The sequence below is a fragment of the Podarcis melisellensis genome, assembly GCF_964234715.1.
Source record: "Podarcis melisellensis genome assembly, chromosome: 3".
Taxonomy (NCBI): domain Eukaryota; kingdom Metazoa; phylum Chordata; class Lepidosauria; order Squamata; family Lacertidae; genus Podarcis; species Podarcis melisellensis.
The window spans coordinates 97,366,360-97,387,132 of NC_138530.1; the positions used below are offsets into that span (position 1 = coordinate 97,366,360).

Here is a 20,773-nt window from a genome sequence, read left to right on the forward strand (position 1 = left end):
ACAATAGAGGGAGAATCCTCACTTGGCTCCAGAGCTTCTCCCACCCTACCCACCCTCAGTTAATGTCTTATTTGCAGGTTAACTTTTCTTCACAGGTATGCGGGCGCTGCTACTTTAAGGTCACTGTTAATGGGCCGGAAAGGAATTTCCCTGCATTGGCAGGTTTCACCTTTCCCGTAGCAAAACGTCACAACTTTGGCGGTATCAGGCCTTGGGCGGAATCCTTTAGTCCATCTTCCTCTTTGCGGCGGCGATACCAGGGTTCCCCGTTAAAGGGGTTTCTGAAGGGAGGCTTTGACCGTACACCGAAAGGTCATCATTGCTCTCCCCTGCGGCGGCATAACGGGGGCGGCTATCTCTGCTTGAACATATGTTCTCCAGAGCCGGCCCATCACACACACACTGGATAACCCTGATGCTCCCTAGCTCCCCGGCTGGAGACTGGGGAGGGAGAACGCCCAATGCCTGAGCCAAGGTCTACCTACATTTGAAATTTAATAAAGTTGTGGCCAATTTAATCCCATAGCACGTTGTCATGAGTCGTTATTTCACATGACGGGGGGGGGACTGCGCGGGATCTGGGGACTCCGCCTGTCCATGCAATTAATTTACTGCTTGTTCATTGCAGCCAGATTGACATTGCCCAAACACTAGAGAGATGTGTGCTATTGGACTACAGGTGTGATATTTAGCCTTCATGGAAATAGTGACTCAAAATGATATTTCTTCATGGTATTAAAAAAAAAATCAAATAAATTGGCTTTGACTTAGCACTCACTTAATTTTTTTATATTAGCAATAAGGGCCACAGTAAAAATCCACCATCCTATCATGCTAGGATTTGGAATGCATGACACTGTATTTTTTTAAATTTACACACACACACACACACACACACACACACACACACACACACAAACTTTATTGCAGTCCATGGACCCAAAATACACAATACATTTTTAAAAAATTACATTGTCACTGTTGTTTTAATTTCATTTTTGTATTTTCCCCTTGTATTCCCATGAATGCATATTTGTACTTCACACTGATTTGAAGCCACTTTGTGTCCCTTCCTGGGAGGCTGGAGGGACATTGCTGGAACAACTCTTGGGTTGGGGCAACTGGCTAAAAGGTTTTATAATGTTTTAAGCGGTTCTGATTTTGGTTCCTCTGCTTTGCTTATGTAGGCTTGATGCTGGTTAAATGTTTAGTTGGGGTTGCCAGTTATTTTAATTTGAGTATAACTGTAAACTGTTTATTATTGATATTATTGTTGTTGGTTTCTATTGATTCATTGGTTTGTTTGTTGCTCATATAGGATATTTTGTTTTTTAATGTTTGATGCTTTGTTGTGTTTTTATGTATGTTGTAAGTTGCCAGGTGTGGCTGGGCAAACCCAGCAAAATGGGCAGAATATAAATTATTATTATTATTATTATTATTATTATTATTATTATTATTATTATTAAAAGTAATCAGTTCAAAAAAATTATGAGTAAAGATCATAGTATTATAGAATTATAGAGTTGGGAGGGGCCCTGAGGAACATCCAATCCACCCCTCTAGAATGCAGGAGTATGCAGTTGTCTTTTACAGGGATCAAACTTGCAACCATGACGTTATCAGCACCATGCTCTAACCAACTGAGCTATCCAGGATGAAAATGAGAACATAAGAGCCTTCTAGATCAGGCCATTAACACATCTATCAGCCAGCCCTCGAGTCTGCGGCTGCTGTTGCTGAATGCCAGGTTGCCTCTGAGTAAGACCCCTCTCATCCATGATCCATGATTTTGGATGAGGAGGCCGATCTGGTCTGTATCACTGAGACTTGGGTGGGTGAGCAGGGTGGAGTTGGTCTTACCCAGTTGTGCCCATCTGGGTACTCGGTGCAGCATCAGAGCAGGCTTGAGGGTTAGGGAGGCGGAGTTCCTGTGGTCTATAGAGATTCCATCACTCTCTCCAGGCTCTCTTTCCAGGTGGGGGGAACTCCTACATGGGGACTTCCCTGGCTTTTTTTTTTCTGGCCCATGTAGGACCAGTCTGGATAGTTTAGCCTTGGTGAAGACTTGATGTTTTCATCCCCCAAAAAGTTTTTGAGTTTCTGCTGAAATGAGGCTGCATTTTAATGTTGTATTTTAATCTTGTTTTTAAGTTGTACAGTGGTACCTCGGGTTAAGTACTTAATCCATTCCGGAGGCCCGTACTTAACCTGAAACTGTTCTTAATCTGAAGCACCGCTTTAGCTAATGGGGTCTCCTGCTGCCGTCGCACTGCCAAAGCCCGATTTCTGTTCTCATCCTGAAGCAAAGTTCTTAACCTGAAGCACTATTTCTGGGTTAGTGGAGTCTGTAACCTGAAGCGTATGTAACCAGAGGTACCACTGTATTTCAATCAACTTGTTTTATATTTGGTGTTAGCTGCCCTGAGCCCAGTATTGGCTGGGAAGGGCGGGGTATAAATAAAATTATTATTATTATTATTATTATTATTATTATTATTATTATTATTATTATTATTATTATTATTATGTTTTCCTGGCATTGGACAATTGGGACAGATTAGGGATTCTGCTGATTTACCACCCACCATCTCCCTACCTGAGCTGACAGAGCTGCTCTTAAAGGCAGTGTTGAGGACTCCCAGACCTCAAGATCCATGCCAAAGCAACTGGCTCTGGGGTGGCCCAGGGCTTTATGGCTGTCATGATGACCGTGGAGCTGTCCCAACATGTAACTAACACATGTGTCAGGCTACACTCTGGACTTTGTTTTCTCAACAGGGCAGGAAGAGGGTGATCTGATATCAGTTCCCTGTCCTGGTCAGATCACTTCCTGTTGAGATTTAGCCTTTCAGAACCTTTTCCCATCTGCAGAGGTGGGGGACCTCCTTCTCCTTCTCCTGTTGTTGCTGTTGTTGTTGTTTATATACCACCCCTCATCAAAAAGAACTCAGGATGGCCTTTCCTTAAAGGCTGATGGAGGTTCTGTGGGATTTTCCAGCTGATATAACTGGCACTCCTGTCAGAGTCCTGGCCAACTTCTGGAGCAGCCAAATGGCTCAGGCCTTTGACACGATTGCCCCTGAACACCCTTTTTCATTTCATGGAGCCCACTTGGCTCCCTGATAAACTCCAGAGCTTAGGGCAAGGAAACAAACTAGGAAGCAACTCAAGCATAGGTGGAGGAAAACTCCAAACAAATGCAATAAAACACTGGTGAGGACTCATCATGGAGCCTGCCTAGTGGCAGTGGAGGCAGCAAAGAAGGCTTACTTTGCTGCCTCCATTGCATCCTCATTGTTCTGTCCAGCAGAGCTTTTCTGAGTAGTGCAGGGGCTCCTTATGTGAGGTTCCTCTGGGTACAATATTACCCCTTACACTGTTTAACATTTAGCTGAAACTGCTGAGTGGGGTTATTCGGACTGAGGCCCTGCTTGTGAATGGTTCTTGAGACTTGGATAGATGGCATGTTGCCTACTCTTGATGGAGTTACTCTCCCTCCAAAAGACTGTGTACATAGCTTGGGAGGACACCTGGGTCCTTTGTTGTGGCGCAAAGTGCCTTCCATCAGCTTCCTCAAGTGGCCTGCAGATCCTTTTGGGTGTGATGGTTGTCAGAGAGGTCCATCTTGGTATGCCTTAGATGTTTGACTAGGTGAAGGCCCAGGAGAGGGCATTCTCTGTGACAGCTCCTAAAGTTGTAGCAAACAGAAGCTCATCAATGCAGTTGTTCCAGAATTGGTGTTTTATGCGAGTTCCCTAAGGCACCTGCTAGTAGCATGGGCACTGTATATTGCAGAAGCTGCAACTTCCTGACCATTTTGAAGGACAGCTCCATGTAAAATGCATTACAGTAATCCAACATGGAAGAGACCAGAGCGTGGATAACTGTAGCCAAGCTATCTCAGTCCAGGAATGGCCATGGCTGGCTTAGCAGTGAAACCTGGCAGTCCTAGCCACTGAAGCTACCTGGACTTCAAGTCATAAACATAGCTTTCTAGCCTTTTGAATTTAACAGAAAGGCTGAAGCAAAGTTTATTGAAAACTCAGAAGTGCTTTGGGTACCGAAGCAGCAGCAATTGAGGGGGATAATGGCAGAGAACAGGCACAAAAGGAGACAAATATTCTCAACAGTAGAGGGGTTGGGAAGAGGGTGTTTTGCCCTCCCCAACCCTACTTCTGTTTCTAAAGCAGGCACTGAACACCCAGTGTGGCATGAATTTGAACCCAGTTCTTTTGTAGTGGACTAGATTCACTTTAAATATTTGAAGTGCTTACGGTTCCAAGCACATTTTTCAAGGCCAGAATGGAAAGGTGGCATTCATGCAGCATGGTACCTGTCACAACTAAGAGCAGCTAGTTTGTACAAGCAGAATACTTTGGAAATTGCATTTCTTTTGGCACTGGAGATGTGATAAAATCACCCAGCCAATATGGGACTTTCACCTGTATTTTTCAGCCAGCCTCACAACATTCTGGAATGTCCAGGCCAGCAAATTCTCACAATTACTCTATGCTGTTAGTGTGGCCCACTATATACCTGAGCCCAGCTTTGGCTGGGGAGGGCGGGATATAAATAAAATTTATTATTATTATTATTATTAGGACTGCACTGTGAAATATTGACCTAGCTGAAATAAGAATTTAAAGCCATTGGTAATTGCAATGTAAATGACTTTGATACCCCCCTTTTTAAAAACAACCACAACACCACATTTATTCAGTAGTTACAATACAGCTTTGTCCGCTGCCATAATATCACAGAATGATCACTCCCAAATGGCAGTGATGTGGGATTGAGGATTGGAGTGAATGGCTTTGATACCTTTGAGTATTTTTTTTAAAAAAAACTAATAAATGGCAACACAACGGCCGCATAATATTTCTGCAGGTGGCTGCATTGTGTGTCAACATGTTGGAGTGGCAAGGCACAAGAAACAGAGTGCTGCTCATTTGCTGATAAGAACACAGCCACTGTCCATAACATTTCCTGTGTGGCTTTCATTCAGCCTGCATGTTGCCCCCAGTGCTTCCTGAAATGCCCAGTGACTGCAGAAAGGGCAGGTTTCTCTTGGGTGCCTTCTTACCAATCTCTAGGCAGGACAACTTTTGTTTCTGTCCTGTTCTTTTCAGTGGGAGCTGTCTCAGGCAGTTTTTCAGTGCTCGTTCTCCTTGCACTGCTCTTCTGATAACGATGTAGGATCCGTAGTGGTATCACAGTAACTAGAAGAAGCTGCAGCTGTAAGTGGATGGACCCCATCCACCACCTCTGCCCACTCAGATATTCTAAAGATTTTGTTTCGTCAGTGGCCGTGACGTTTAGTAGGAAGTTGCCCATTTATGGAGACTAGAGCAAATGATATCATCACAATAGGTGGCTCCTCTCTACATAGGGATCATTTGTGAAATGAGATTACAGGCATTTATCTGGGAAACAGGAGGCAGAGGCACCTGCTTTATGTAATTGATATCCTGGAGAATAATGCTGTACAATAATCAAGACAGATCTTCTATTCCCCCCACCTCCTGTGATTTGATTAGGTGGGGAGAAATAGCCCTTCTTTTCCTGCTTGAGCAATAAAGCCCCTTATCCACATGGAATAAGCTCCAGACCATGTTTTCTGTTATGCTTGAATATATGGGACATGCATTGCAATCCTATGCTTGCCACAATGCTGCAGTATAGTTGTTTTGCAGAGCTGTGTAGCAGGCTAGTCAAAGCTGTGACTAACGAGGTCCTTCCTTGGATACATAGTTCAGTCTCTGGCCTTCCTTTTTTAAAAACAATGCATTTGAATCATTCACCGATTGCATATTTTTCCTGATCTGTGTGAGGCTTCACGCTCTCTGCCTGGATGCTGCCTGCAGTACAGCAAGACCCTCGGATACGGTAAGTCAGAGATGACTCAATTCTCACTCTTTTGCTTTCTGTGTACACTTTCATTCTATACGATGCTGTGATGCACATAAGTATGATGTGTGTTTGTGTGTTAGGGGTGAGGAATACTGTCTTAATTAGTCTGCCAGCTCATTAATTTTCAGCAGAGGCTCGCTCTCTTTCTCTTTCTCATTCTCCCCCTCCCCCAGTACTTTGCACCATGCCCCCCCTCTACCACCTGCCTCTTCCATGCAAGCAATGAAGCTGTACTGTCTTCAAGTAAAATGATCAGGCTTTCTTTTTTCCCCCTTTCCCCCTTTATTTCAACCTTGCTGCATTGCACGGTATGTTTTAGCTGCAGGAACAGATTGGAAAAGAACATATATTAAGGGAAAGTGTTGAACTTAACAGGTGATGCCATGGGAAGGGGAGGATAAGTTCAGCCTCCAGTTTAACCTTTGCAATATGTAATTTCTAAGACAGGGCTCATGTTAGGTTTTGTATTTCTCTTTGCAATAAGCATGTGCCATATGCCTTTCTGTTTTCCATATTCTTCCAGCAAAACTATGGACCTTCAGCAGCATTAGCCTCCGTTTGAAGTGAAGGCAGTAATATTAAAAGCCCCACCATAAAAAAGCCAGTTCTTTGTAATGCAGGGTGCAGAAGATGATTCAGTAGTACCTCTTATCAACTGCATTAAATGTGATAAATCGAGGTGTGTTGGGGGGGGGATAAAGGCTGTGGGTTGCTGTTGTACGAATATGATACCACTGCTTAAAATATATATTCTTTAATATACTAGCCCTATCATTAGAGAAGACTTGAAAAGCATTTCCAATAATGATGAGGTTGGTACTTTATGAATTATAGAGAGAGGGGATTTCATGCTGGGTAAGAATTGCTTGAGAAGGAGTAGAATGAAGGGGTCTGTTGTAACAGTAGGTTACTAGGTCCTCTTTACTAAGGTTCACCTATGATCGTCTTTACTGGAATGGGCAACTTTGCAACAACTCTCTGTTGGTGCCTGGAAGGCTTGAAATGCACATTGTATGTGGGGCCAGTTTAGATGCCTGCATTTTCCGTGCAATGTGATTTTCAAGGGTAAGTGAGTCTAGGCAATGACACACAAATAAATAAAGGTTTGTCAAACAGTTCTTGTAGACTCTCGGTGAACTACTATTATAGTTGTAAAACCATCCAATTCATTTTTATTTTTTTTACCTCTCTCATTTCTCCAGGATGGCACAATCACTGAATGGCTGCCCCCTTGCACTTTGTTGTTAACATGCCTTTCAATATACAAGTTTATGCTAAGTTTTAAGGGAGGTCTAGGACCGGCATTTTGTAACCATACCTTTAATCCACAAAAACATCCTATTTTATCTTCATGTGATGCACCCGGTATGTTCTTTGTTCAGCAACAAGTGATCAGATAAGATCATCTAGCATGCAGAAGAATACAGGCAAAATGGTTAATCTGTGAATAGCTGACTGTAAGTAGTTTGCAGCGCATCTACATATGTGCGCAGTTAACACCTGCGAGCACCTCATTTTGCAGTGTATTCTTTCTTGAAATACTGGAAGGCGAAGGAAATTACTTTTGCTCATCAGTACATTAAGCTGGCATGTCCTGTTGGGCATTGCATCTTTTACTTTCCAAGCAAAAATGGTTTGAAATATTTATTTAAGGAACATACATGCAGCAAGTCTCCCTAATATACTTGGACAAGTTATTTCTGAACATAAAAGAAACTGGGAAGTTTGTTCCTGTGTATTGAAGCTTATTTCTAGAGATAATTCATCGGTACAAAGGGTACAATTTCAGCCAGCCATTTCGTTCCTTACATGTTACTCCGCACTAATTGTGACATGCAGCTTTTTATGTACTCTGGCTGATTGAATTTTAACTATAACCTGATTTGCATAATTTAGATTTCAGAGAAAAATTTCAGACATTCCCCCTGTCAGACAACTGCCAACAATTAAATGGTCTATTCCAATTAAAGTCAAACACTTTAGGAAGGCTGTTGATTTAACATTGCAGGGAGTACAAACTTAATATAGGAGACATCAGAATACAAGAATGCTAACTCTATAGACATTTTTATTTCACTTTTTGAAACCATTATAAAACACTGATTATTTCATTCATGTGCCAATATAGGCTTATTTAATTGGAATGATCTACAAATAAAAACTGGTAACATATCAATAAATTTTCAGGCTGTTTTAGAAGAGGAAGTAACTTAAAGGAAAATACATTTGAAGGTTTAATACTTTTTCATATTAAATGTTTCACAATTTCACCAAATACAATTTTCAGTGAAAATTTCAGATTTAAAAATTAGTTTATGAATTGGGACTTGTGAAATTAGGTTTGACTCCAGTTTGATTAAGCTGGAGACAAATTGGGATAATAATTGGTTCTGGCCAGAATAATTACTCTTGGTATCTTGAGAATGAAGAAGCCACTGGGAGAGTTAAGATTTCAAAACCATGTTCTTTTGTAGCCTGCTCTCATATAGGTTAGGTGTCCTTAAGACCATTGACTTCAGTGAGCTTAGGTGTGCTTGTGTCTGCATATTTTAAGGCTGTTGTTCTATTCTTCCCATCTATGCAACCTACTAATGGCAGCAACCATGTTAGTAGCATGGTGCTGGAAACGGAGTACTTTGCCTTCTGTTCAACAGTGGCGAAACAGATGCTGGTATTTAATATGCACTTTAAAAAGGGAAAGGGCCATAGCTCAGTAGCAGAGCATCATTCTCAATTCATGGCCTCTCTAGGTAGGGCTAGGAAAGTCTGCAGCCCTGGAGAGTCACTGCAAGTCAGTGTAGACAGTACTAAGGCGAATAGACTCACATGATATATAAGGCAGCTTCCTATGCACCTCAAATAACATTTTGTGCTTCATGCAGAGTGGAAATAATATAGCCTATTCAAATAATGCAAGTGACACAGAAGTTAATATAACACTGGGAAATTTATTGCAGGAAATAGAGGTTCAGACAGATACATTGTGTTTTTAAAAGGAAGTATGATAGATTTTTTTTGGAAATATTATTTCTCAGTGGTTAATTTTGAAGGCATATAGGTAATTGTATCTTCGCCGTTTAATAAAATTAAACCCATGCATTCTCTTGGATATGGTTGGTGAAAGAGAGATAATAAAATGGCATGAGATACCCATGCACAGTGCAAATCTGTTTCATAATTTACATTTTGTGCTTGAGAATGTACAAGTTGGTGCACAGAAACTGAGTTGTAGGAAGAATTGGATCCTCGTATGAGGAGTGTAGCTATGCATCATGCAGCTCAAGCTTTTGCGTGCTCATCCAGAGGTCCCACTGATGCCCCGGTGAAGTCGCCTTGAGTTTATTAGGATTCATTATCAAGTAAGCATGCATGGAAATGCAGACTTCAGCGAACTGTATTTACTTCGCCAGTGTGAAATATTAAAGAGGTGCAGCTTGAGGTTTCTGCCCAGTGGTGTGGTAGGGCTTTGCACTGGTTCCTCCTGAAGGGAAAGGATCCAGAAAGGATTTTCCCCACCCCACTGGCAGTGTGGCAGGGCTTTGTACAGGTTTCTCCTGAAGAAAAGAGCCGATGCAAAGACACCCCTTACAGAGTTTGAGCCCCCATTGTGGGGGGCAGGTAGCATCAGAGCATAACATCTCAGGTGCCAAAATGCATCAGGCTACCCCTGAGAGCCAGCGTGGTGTAGTGGTTAAGAGCAGTGGACTCATAATCTGGAGAACCGGGTTCGCTTCCTCACTCCTCCCCATGCAGCTGCTGGGTGACCTTGGGCTAGTGAGACTGCTCTCTGAAGTCTCTCAGCCTCACTCACCTCACAGAGTGTTTGTTGTGGGGGAGGAAGGGAAAGGAGAATGTCAGCCGCTTTGAGACTCCTTAAGGGGAGTGAAAGGCGGGATATCAAGTCCAAACTCTCCTCCTCCTTCTCAGTTACATATACTTTAGATTCTGTCCTAGACGTTACTATTTCCGCTAAACATGCAGGAAACATGAATGTAAGTTATGAAAGTTGCATGAATACATATCCAGGTTATGTGACTTGCATTAAATATCAAAGAGCAAAACAGATAGTGTAGTATTTGGTGGAAACCAAACTGCAGTGGAACAGAAACAGCGCTGATGTGGCAAACAGTTGCCTTCTTACATGTGGGTATGTTGAAGGGTAGGTTAAAAGAAAAACTCTAATAAAATAAATAAATATGGGAGAATCACTGCAGCTGATCTCTGCCTCTATCTACAGATTGGAAAGGCCACTGTATTCCAGCATCCCTAACTGCAAGGTCCCAAAGGGTGGGCAGTGGAAAGTTGCAAAGTGGTTGCTGTGTGGGCAGTAAGAACAAAAAGGAGCATTCTGGAGCGTTTTGGTTTTTAAAGTGGTACGGGAAAATGGGGAAGAAATGTAAAAAGCCACCAGGTGAGAGCAGGGCTTACAAAGTGGCAGCTCTCTCTTCCTTGACCTCAGTATGATTGTGCTGCCTATATAACATTAGATTTATTGGGGGGTAAGCTAATGTTCAATGTTTTTTATTATTATTTTAAAAATCTTCTAATTGCATGATAGTTACAGAGCATTCTGGGAATGGCCATCAAAATACTAAAACATTCAAATTATTCCTAGTTGGCTTTTGTTAAGCAATTATTTCAGGGGAGGGAGAGGGGTCTGAAGTGGAGTTCCTCCAAGGATTGGTATTGGAAGCTGTGTTTTTTAAACTTGCTCATAAGTGATACAGAGCTAGGGGTGAGTAATGAGGTCTCTAAATTTGCTAATGATACCCAATTGTTCAGGGTGAATAAAGCAAAAAAAAAAAAAAAAAGGAATTACCCAAAGCTCCAAAATGGTTCCTCCAAACTTGGGTAAAAGCTGTAAAATGGCAAATGCAGTTGCAGTGTGAGCAAGTGCAAAGTGATGAGCATTGGAGCAAAAAATAAATAAATCCCAGTTTCACAGCAACATTAATAGGTTCTGAACTGGCAGTGACTGACTAGGAGCAAGACCTTAGGATCATGGTGGATAATTCAGTGAGGATGTCAACACACTGCGGTAGTTGTTGTTTTTAAGTGAATTCCTTGATAGGAATTATAGGCAAAGGGACTAAAAATAAAACTGCCAATAACATAATGCTGTTATGCAAATCTATGTTGTAGGCATGATTGCAATACTGTGTTTAGTTCTAGTCGCCTCAACCCCCTCCCTGCCCAAGATGATCAAGGGCTTGAAATAAATCCCCTACGAGGTGAAATTACAACATTCAGGCCTTTTTGGTTTGGAAGAAAACTGAGTAAGAGGAAACCTGATAAGAGCTGTGTAAGATTATGCTTGGTATTGCGAAGGGTGCCAGAGAGTTTTCTCTCTCCCCCCCCCCCGCCTCTCTCTCTCTCAAAATACTAGAACCCAGGGCCACCCAGAGGAGCTGGAAGCTGGAAGATTTAGGACAGACAAAAGGAGATACTTGTTCACACAGTGCATAGTTAAAACTCTGAAATTCGCTGCCACGAGAGGCATTGATGGCTGCCAACTTGGATGTCTTTAAAAATGAAAAGGCAGACTCATGGAGGATAAGGTTATTAGTGACCACAAGCCACTACGAGCCTCCACTGTCAGAGGCAAGGTGTCTCTTACTATCAGTTGCTGGGATTCACAAATGGGGAGTGTGCTGTTGATCTGTCCATGGAAGCACAGGTCAGTTCTGTGTCCAGGGCAGCTGCCTACCAACTCCACCTGGTACTCAGGCTGAGACCCTACCTGCCCGTAGACAGTCTCATCAGAGTAGTACATGCTCTAGTTATCTCCCACTTGGACTAATGCAATGCGCTCTATGTGGGGCTACCTTTGAAGGTGACATGCAAATTACAACTAATCCAGAATGTGGGAGCTAGACTTGTGACTGGCAGTGGCTGCCAAGACCATACAAGACCTGCATTGGCTCCCAGTATGTTTACAAGCACAATTCAAAGTGTTGGTACTGACCTTTAAAGCCCTAAACAGCCTCGGCCCACCCCTATTGTTTAGCCCAGACTCTGAGGTCCAGCTCCAAGGGCCTTCTGGTGTTCCCTAACTGAAAGAAGTGAGGTTGCAGGGAATGAGGCAGAGGGCCTTCTCAGTAGTGGCGCCTGCCCCGTGGAACACCCTCCCATCAGATGTCAAGGAAATAAACAACTATCTGACTTTTAGAAGACATCTGAAGGCAACCCTGTACCAGGAAATTTTTAATGTCTAATGTTTTACAATTTTTTAATGTGTTGTAAGCCGCGCAGAGTTGCTGGGGAAACCCAGCCAGATGGGTGGGTTTTAAATAAAATAATAATAGTAATAGTAATAGTAATAGTAATAATAATAATAATAATAATAATAATTCAGGTCCTGCATGTTGGCTGTCTAGAGGATTCTGGTTGGCCACTATGAGAACAGGATGCTGGACTAAATAGGCCTTTAGTCTGATCCAGCAGACCCTTCTTATGTTCTTATAAGCTGGAGACATGAAGTCTATGATATTCACATACAGAGTAAGCAAGGTGCACACATGTGCTTTATCAGGTGCATCCCAGGAATCCTGCCACTCACCTTGAAAGGGATTGAGCCTTTGGGAAGGTTCCAATAGAAGGCTTCAAAAACTCAAGAACTTTGTGAGTGTTTGGTTAGAAAGCCACAAAAGCTCAAAGGCACACACAAGTGGTTATCTCCACCTATTGCCACTCCCCTGCCCCAAGGCCCAGAAACCTACCTTAGGGACAGGGGGGAGATGGTGGAGGCATGAATTCCCAGGCCCCCAGCAGAGCATCTTTTCCTGCTGGCAAATGATTCTGAAACTACATGCCCCAGAATGTCCCATTGACAGCTGAGATCACAAGGGCAAAGATGCCATGCTATGTGCCTGAGAGCTGCACCACCTTTCTGTTACCGAAAAGGAAATTTCTGGGCTTTGAAGGAGAGGCAAAGGGAAGCAATGGAAGTTCACCTAACTGAGAAAAGCCTCGATCCTGCTTGCAAGCATTTGAGCAAGGGGGCTTGCTCATGTGAGTGCCCAAATGCTCTCAACGTCCCTTGTAGATGCCACCTCCCCCAAGCTCTGCTGAGCCAACTTGATATTCAGTGATATGGCCATTGCTATTATGCCCAGCTCCCTGGATACCTCTTTCACTACACTCTACAAAACTCAAATCTACCCATGCTCACCAGTCCCAGGAACAAACAAAATGAGTTTTGCACAATGTGTTCTGCTGTTTGCTAAGCTCTTTCTAGCTGCTTCTTGACCTGGCACTGGTTCAGTGCCTCCTAGTCCCAGCTACCCATTTATTTATTTTTAAAGACAAAATCAAAAACTGGTAACCCTATTCCCCTCTGTAAATAACAGCAGATTACGTTTACTTCATGTGGAAGCCGGACATTAACTACTACAGGCCATAGGTTTGTACTCTAGTGTGCTGTCCGTATGAAGACACAACACACAGTGAGCTTCAGATGCATTTGAACTAATGCAAATGGTCACCAGAAATGCATATTTCTTGGGCTTTTTAAAGGAACCATAGTCATGTTCAATACTCCTCCCTACAAAGCAGGTACTGCAGGGCAATGTTTTATTAATTCTTCGTTTTTCCAGTGCATTTCAATAGCTTGCAGTCAGTAACATTCCAGAATAAATATTCTGTAGCATGAATAGTCAGAATGATAGGTTTTGATTTTTATTTTTTGAGGCAAAACAGATATCTAGAATGATAATATTCTTCCATTCTGGCAGATAGTGCAGGGAATAATATTCAGCAGATCTCCAGTGTCAAGAAATGCAGATTTTTAGGATCATTACACACATTCAGCATTTCTGTGGCTCAGTAAGTCTAGGTCTCTGGCCTATTGTGGGATAACTGATCAGAGAAAGAGTTGTCTTTTTGCATAGCCCCTTCGCCGAATCTGTGCATTTGGTTGCATAAACCAGATCAGGCACTAATGCTGCATGAAACAGCATTGCTTCCCACTGGGTGGCCTCTGTGGATTCTGCTGTACAGCTGGAGGAGAGCTCAAGCAAAATCGGTGGTTCTCAAAGGAGCCATACTGTGAGTAGGGGAATTGACACAGCAGTCCCTGGGAACCTGCCTTTAACGGGGTGTACTCAGATACCTTTAGAAAGAGGAGAGTCATATCTCACTGGCACAGCAGAGTGTTGACATGCACAAGATCCCAAATTCTAATCCTGGCAGTTTCAGCTAAAGGATCTCAGGTGTCAAGGCTGGGAAAGGCATCTGAAGAGTACATGGACCAGTGACCTGGCTCAGTTTTCTACGTATGATGAGAGATTTATGCTTGTCCATTTATGCTGCTAGGCTTTCTGCTTTAGAACACAAGTTGGTTTAAAGTTTTTGAGAGCCAATCAATCTAACAAATTGTGGCAGACATGTTATTTTCATTTTCATGGGGTCCTTAGCAAGAGCAAAGAGGAGCATATATAGCAGGAAAGCATCAAAAATGGCCATGTTTGGTTACTTGCAAAGCATAGGGTTGTACAGCAACATTCCTACAAGCATTTTGGGTATGTTAGGGTTAGGGTTTTGGCCGTGTTTATTTGTGGTTTATTTGTTGGTTCTGTGACATTAAGAACATTTATGTCAGATTTATGTTGCACACTGATGACAGAAATGGCATCTAAAATGAGAATGAGAATATTAAAGAATTTATTTTTCTCTACCTTTCCCCATCTATTTTTCTGCCTCTGACAGCAGTATATATCCTTTAAAGTCAATTTTGCCATTTCCTCTTGAATCCCTTCGCATTTGTTCAGAACATCCATACGGCAGCTGAAGTGAACATTTCATGACTAAATGCCATTAAAAATAGGAAGGAGGGGATCAGTTGGTTGCTAATTGGGTAGGCTAATTAGACAATAGCTCCCTTAATCATTTCAGCTGAAATATTTCACAAGTGACACTCATGTGGAAGGCCTTCCAGGAACCACAAATCTTGCTTCCGATTGAGAACCGTTAGAGATTCCAATGTTTTGCGCTGCTATTGTTCCACTTCACATCCGAGAAAAGGATCATGTGGACCAGTTAAGAACTGCTGGATCAGGCTAATGGCCCATCTAATCCAGCATTGTGTTCTCACAGTGGCTAACCAGATGCCTGTGAGAAACCAGCAATCAGGATTGGAACACAAGAGCACTCTCTCTTCCAATGGCTTCCAGCAGCTGTTATGAGAGGTACAGTTTTAGAGGTATACTAGACACTTGACGAAGCGGGACGTGGGTAGCGCTGTGGGTTAAACCACAGAGCCTAGGGCTTGCTAATCAGAAGGTTGGCGGTTCAAATCCCCGCGATGGGGTGAGCTCCCATTGCTCAGTCCCTGTTCCTGCCATCCTAGCAGTTCGAAAGTACATCAAAGCGCAAGTAGATAAATAAGTACCGCTCCGGTGGGAAGGTAAATGGCGTTTCTGTGCGCTGCTCAAAATCTGGCTGTGCTGCTAGCATTTTAGCAGTGCATTTTACCAGGTACGTTCTTCAGGAATGCTCAGTTGGTAGCTTCTTGTAGTCTTCCCTAGTCATTGCAACACATAAATACAAGCGTGGGAAGTGTCCCAGGAAAGGACAGGTGAGCTTGGCCTCTGGCATGCCATTTTCTCCATGATGTAAATCACTGAGGAGTGGTGTGGCCTGAGGTACTTTGCAGGGCTTGGAAATGCTGAAACTGCACTTGTGGACCTGGCAGAAGCTCCCTTGAGATGGTTTTTGTATCTTATGCAGAAAAATAGAAGGAGCAATTGGATACAGTATACTGTTTATCATTAAGTATAACAAGCAAATTGTTTAAAGTAGCAATAATGCCTATGTTAGAATTGTGCTCCAGCAAATGAATAAAGCTTGGTACTTTGCACATCTATTAAATAGAATATCTGTCTTTGGAAAGTGTATGCATAGATTCTTTAGCCCATTTCTGTCTATTATTCCATGTTTTCTATGAATCATGCACTCCTGGGAGAAGAGAGGATCATCTGAGAAATGTAAAGGTCCTCACAGCCTATCAAGGGCAAGTAGAACTCTATTGAAGCCTGAAAGTTGCGATTTAGGAGATAGACATGGTGATTGTTTGTCACCCTGAAAAAGTGCTGGAGCCAGCACTCAATCCCTCCTGCTTTGGACACCAAACATCTACTTTTTGACTGCTGCTGCTTTTCCCTGTAGCTGAGCAAAGGCAGTGGCAACCTTGGTTGGACTGGACAGCTGCTACAATACTTGCTAACAGACCTTAAGCAATGATAGGAGACAGAAATCCAAAGGAGGAATACATGGTGGGAAGCAGGGGCTTTGAAAGGGGGGACAGTTTCAAGCCAGGAATGTTCAGGAATAGCCCAATACATTTTGCTACCTGAGGTGAAGGACAAAATGTCCCCCTCTCCTCAGATTCCAAGTACAGAAGGTAACTGGACTGGCCATTAAATCATACTCAACATTGTTGGTTGGGCATCATGAGGGTATCAGGCCAGCTTAGTGAGTTCAGGGCTAGCCATGTGGAATGGAGAGGTATCCAACACAGGGTAATGCCTGGGGGTTGGGGTGTTCAGGAGAACAGCTTGAGTGCTGCCATCACTACCACCACCAGATCCATGCCTGGGTTAATGACACACTCTGCTTCATGCTATGACCAGCCCTGTGAGTGTCCCTGGCAATGAAGGGCAGCTAAGAAACACACCAGAATCAACATGTCTCCTAGAAGTCATTAAGGGGCTACATATACAGATTGCTAGTTCCTTGTTATCCACCAATGAAAGCTTCCTGTTAGTTATATTTTGTGGAAGCAATCTGGTCGTATTTCTCGTAACAGTTTTATTTGATATAGGTATTTGGTCCAATTAAGACAGTACAATTGCTCACCCTTTCCCTTCCTGGTTTTAGCTATGTGGTGGACAGTGGCCTTGGAAGGATAATAGAAAAGGCCAATCTAGTTGTGAGATTACTTCCCCAAGAGGGACCCAGCTGTCCAACAGGTACTCCACAAAGCCGGTGGTTGGCCAGTGGTGCGTCCAGATGGATAATGCACTTTTGGAAAACCACTCAAAAACATGATTAAAAAGGAGAAGGTCACCAGGTGCCATTTATTTTGCATTTAGTGCACCAGTCTCAGATGTTTGTGCGTGCATTTAAGTTAAAAGTTTGTGATTGTTTTATATGACACCCTAGTCTCACCGAAATGTTGTGATATGTGTTTGCATGAGCCACACTCCATGTGCTGTTTCTCTTCCGGTGTGTAAGTGCAGCAGAAGTTCTCTTGATGTGCCTGGAAGTAGCAGGTAGCTTCAGAAAGCACCCCAGTTAGATAGCCGGGTTCCCCTTAAGGTTAGTTCTGAAGTTGCAGCTAGTGGAAAATGCAGCAGTAGGCAACAGGTGTTGAGAGAATTGTGCTTGCTGCTTATGTTCTACTGAGTCGACTTTAAGGTATTACTTTTTCATTGATAAAGCCATAAACTACTCAAGACCAGGTAGAGACCACCTTGTCCCTTATATATCCCTAGCTGGACCCTGTGTTCAGCTGATGAGGCCTGTTTGGTGGTGCCACCCAATCTGGGCCTTCAGTATGGTTGAACCAGCATTATGGTGCCCTCTTGATGATTAGACAGGAATCTCCAATTCTGTGCTTTAGATGCCAGTTAAAAGCTCAGGCCATCCCCAGCTGAATTGCTGGCTTTAATTTGCAGCTGATACCAACAACAATGAATGATTTTTATTATGCTTTGTATTTTTGTTTTATCTTATGTCTGTGTGTATAGACTTCTGCCCACTGCCTAGATATTATATATTAAGAGGTTTATAGATTCTTTAAAAAAAAAATGAAAGAAAAACATTAAATCCTCCTGAGTCAATATTTTGCCGAATTCTCCAGACCAGCCAGCCCCAGAACCAAGCATCCTGTAGCACATTTTAACCTGGGACACATACAAAAAGAGAAGTGCATTTCATTTATTAACATTAATTTCACATTTGGAGATGTGGATTTATTGTTTTTCTAGAATTTGCAAGAAGCAGTTTTATTGGTTTTTTGTTTTGTTTTAGTTTTGTAGAAATGATTGTATTACTTTTAGAAATTGGGTTTTGTGCTTTTTCCTGCTTTGATCTTGTAACCTGCTTTGACTGGCTTCTTGCTGTGAAGTGATCTATAAATCTGTTAAAAAAACAAATAAGATCCCTGACACTTTGATCACCAAAATTGGGAGAGGAGACTTGGACAGTGCTCCAACAAGCGTATTTACTTTCTCCCAGTGAAACACTGTCTTTAATTCCTTTGGGATAAGAAGTACTGGGATATTGTTTGAGGACAATGCTGTTTATAGTGTCTCTCCCATTTTCTTGGCCATATTGGCTAAGAATCATATGCTCCCTGGGAGAATATGATTAAGAATACACACACACACACACCCTTATTTAAGCAGTGTAAAACAATATTTTAAAAACCTTCCTTTATTTAAACAATGTGAGTGGCCATTGAGGAGTCCGTATTTGGGAAAAGGAATGCTGTACAAGTCAAGGTCAGTGCTGCTAGCTTTGATCTCAGTGCACATCTGGGGAGGGGGAAGAGAAAGGGTTGCATCCAGATGTTTCTTCTTTCCCCAACAGGGGGCAGGCAGAGCTGACACTGCTGACCTTCTCAATCGACTGGTAGATGTATGCAGCCACACACAAAGCTGCACTGAGAGCCCTATGTGTAGTACCAATGAAGTGCTGTTGCTTTCACTAGTGGTGCAGAATGACAGCCTCAATCTTTGGTACCATCTGCGGTTTGAATTATGCCCCTGCTTCTTTGGATTTGGCTGTGCTTGTTGGTTTTATTGCTTGCTTTCAGGCCAATCCCATGTAGTTGAAAGTGGCTTTATTGTGACATGAATTTCATTGCAGTGCTGTTAGCGTTTCCATAATGAAAACAACTTTGAAGCAATAATACGAACAGTTAAATGGTTTCGATAGAAATACCTTTGCCGTGACAGATCCCGGATGTGAAAAGGGCATCTTTAGTGTAGGTGTTTTAAACCACAGCGAGTCCACGGCCCCAAATTGTTGATAACGTTAGTAAATAAGGAGAAAACCTCTTTAAAAATAAATAAGTAAAATCCTATGGCATCTCACAGACAAACAGATTTACTGTGGCTTAAGGTTTTATGGAAGGAGGCCGTCGGCTGAACGAAGCTATCTTCAACTGACAGCTGCATGCATACACACATGAAATTGTAAACAGAGGGGACAAAAGGCAGTGAAATTCAAGGGGTACCATCTCTGGAAACAATTCATTAAACATATAAATCTGAAGTTAGAGAATCCTATAAGGATTCTTTTTATGTATCCATGGGAACAGACCGAGCTTAACATGAAAAATTACACCATGCTACAAATATAACACAGTGGCTTCCTGTGGCTTCCTACCACCACCACCTCATTGACTGAGTAAATAATATAAACAACGTTTTGAAATCTTAAGCAGTGCCCTGATAAAAACATGTGAGAATCTGAAGAACATGCCCTTTCACCCCAACTGTCTGTGGTACAGGTATATCATCTAGCTATAGCTGGTTTGTGTTCAAATGTGGAACAAAAAGCAGGGAGTATTTGGGAAGGGAAGGCGTTCTTTCTTGAATTTTAAGAAATGTGAAAAGATCGTAGTCTTCTCCACGCATTGCTCATATGTAGGGGAGGATCATGCTGATAGCAGCTGTGAGTTTAGCTCCTCCCCTGCCATTCTGATAGCCATAACTTTTGGCAGTGCTTTTTTTCTGGGAGGACGCAGGGGTACACACACCCCAAAACATTTTGTGAATCTAACAGGAGAAAAAACTAAACATTTAAAATTTTTAGTTTGTTCTCTAGCACGGTGAATCGTTAGTTCTATTGAATGGCACAGTGATTCATCAATTCCGTTGCTACCCCCGATGGTGGCCTTTTGTCCATTTACTGCATTTATTTTCCCCCATTTGAACTATAAAATGGTGATTTTCTTGAGTCAAAATGAGAGTACCCCTAAACATATTTTTTTAGAAAAAAAGCACTGTCTTTTGGGGTGGGGAACCAGCTCTGTTTCTGGAGTTCTACATTGCACAAGGAACCTCTGTACAGAGAGAAGACTCCTTGCTGATGACATTATGAGAGGCAGGTCACCAACGTGGTGCCCTGGGGCACCCATGCGCCCACAGAGGCCTTCACAGCATCCACAGTGCTGAAAATATGTTTGAAAGAAGCATCCTATTGTACCCAGTAAGATAGCTTGTGGTGTGTGTGCTTGGTTGCAGGGTGTGGGGTGCCTGTGACAATGTATTCAGTTTGCAAATGTGTCAATGGGTGCAAAAAAGACTGGTGTTTTCTGAGTTGTGGCAGGGGTTGGAGGAGCTGCATGACTTTGTGGAGGGGGGCAAATGATGTACAACCCTACAGTCCCTTTTGCCATGCACAGCCTCTTCAGATGACAAATGTGTGAAGTTTTATTTGTTCGTTGGTTTGTAAAAATTCATTGTGTACTGACAGTTCTGATAGTATCACCTAATTATCTTCAGGGACTGCTCTAGTGTTTCTTTAGTGCAGGAACTGTGTTTGGGAATGCAGAGCCTTTGCAAACAGACCTGAAGAATTCTCATCCCGTCACTTCCTTGCTATTGCTCTGCTTAAGAAGCGAGGTGATCAACTGGAAAGACTTTCTTCCTTTCCTTTCCATTTGCTGAAAAGTTAAAATGAAATGACAAGACATAAATGGAAATATACTGAATGGAGAAGAACCTAGATGAATGCAGTGAAGCAGATTATGGAAAACAAGACAATAGAAATTCAGTTGGTGTATAATGAATATGTAAAATCACAACTAAATTCACAGTCTAACCCCATTCTAGCATGCGGCCGGATCCTG

The 20,773-nt window shown here is 42.5% G+C and overlaps 1 protein-coding gene across 8 annotated transcripts in view; it reads left to right on the forward strand.

Annotated features, from left to right (window-relative positions):
* DLGAP2 (DLG associated protein 2) overlaps window positions 1-20,773 on the forward strand; it is a 414,439-nt gene that overhangs the window by 99,869 nt on the left and 293,797 nt on the right. For 3 of the 8 annotated variants that reach the window (XM_081906066.1, XM_081906059.1, XM_081906057.1), the window contains exon 1: window positions 5,798-5,889. The exons of the other annotated variants lie outside the window; for them this stretch is intronic. The gene's annotated coding sequence lies outside the window, so the exon portion shown is untranslated. Of the gene's footprint in view, window positions 1-5,797; window positions 5,890-20,773 lie in introns of those variants that run through there. 8 annotated transcript variants of the gene reach the window in all.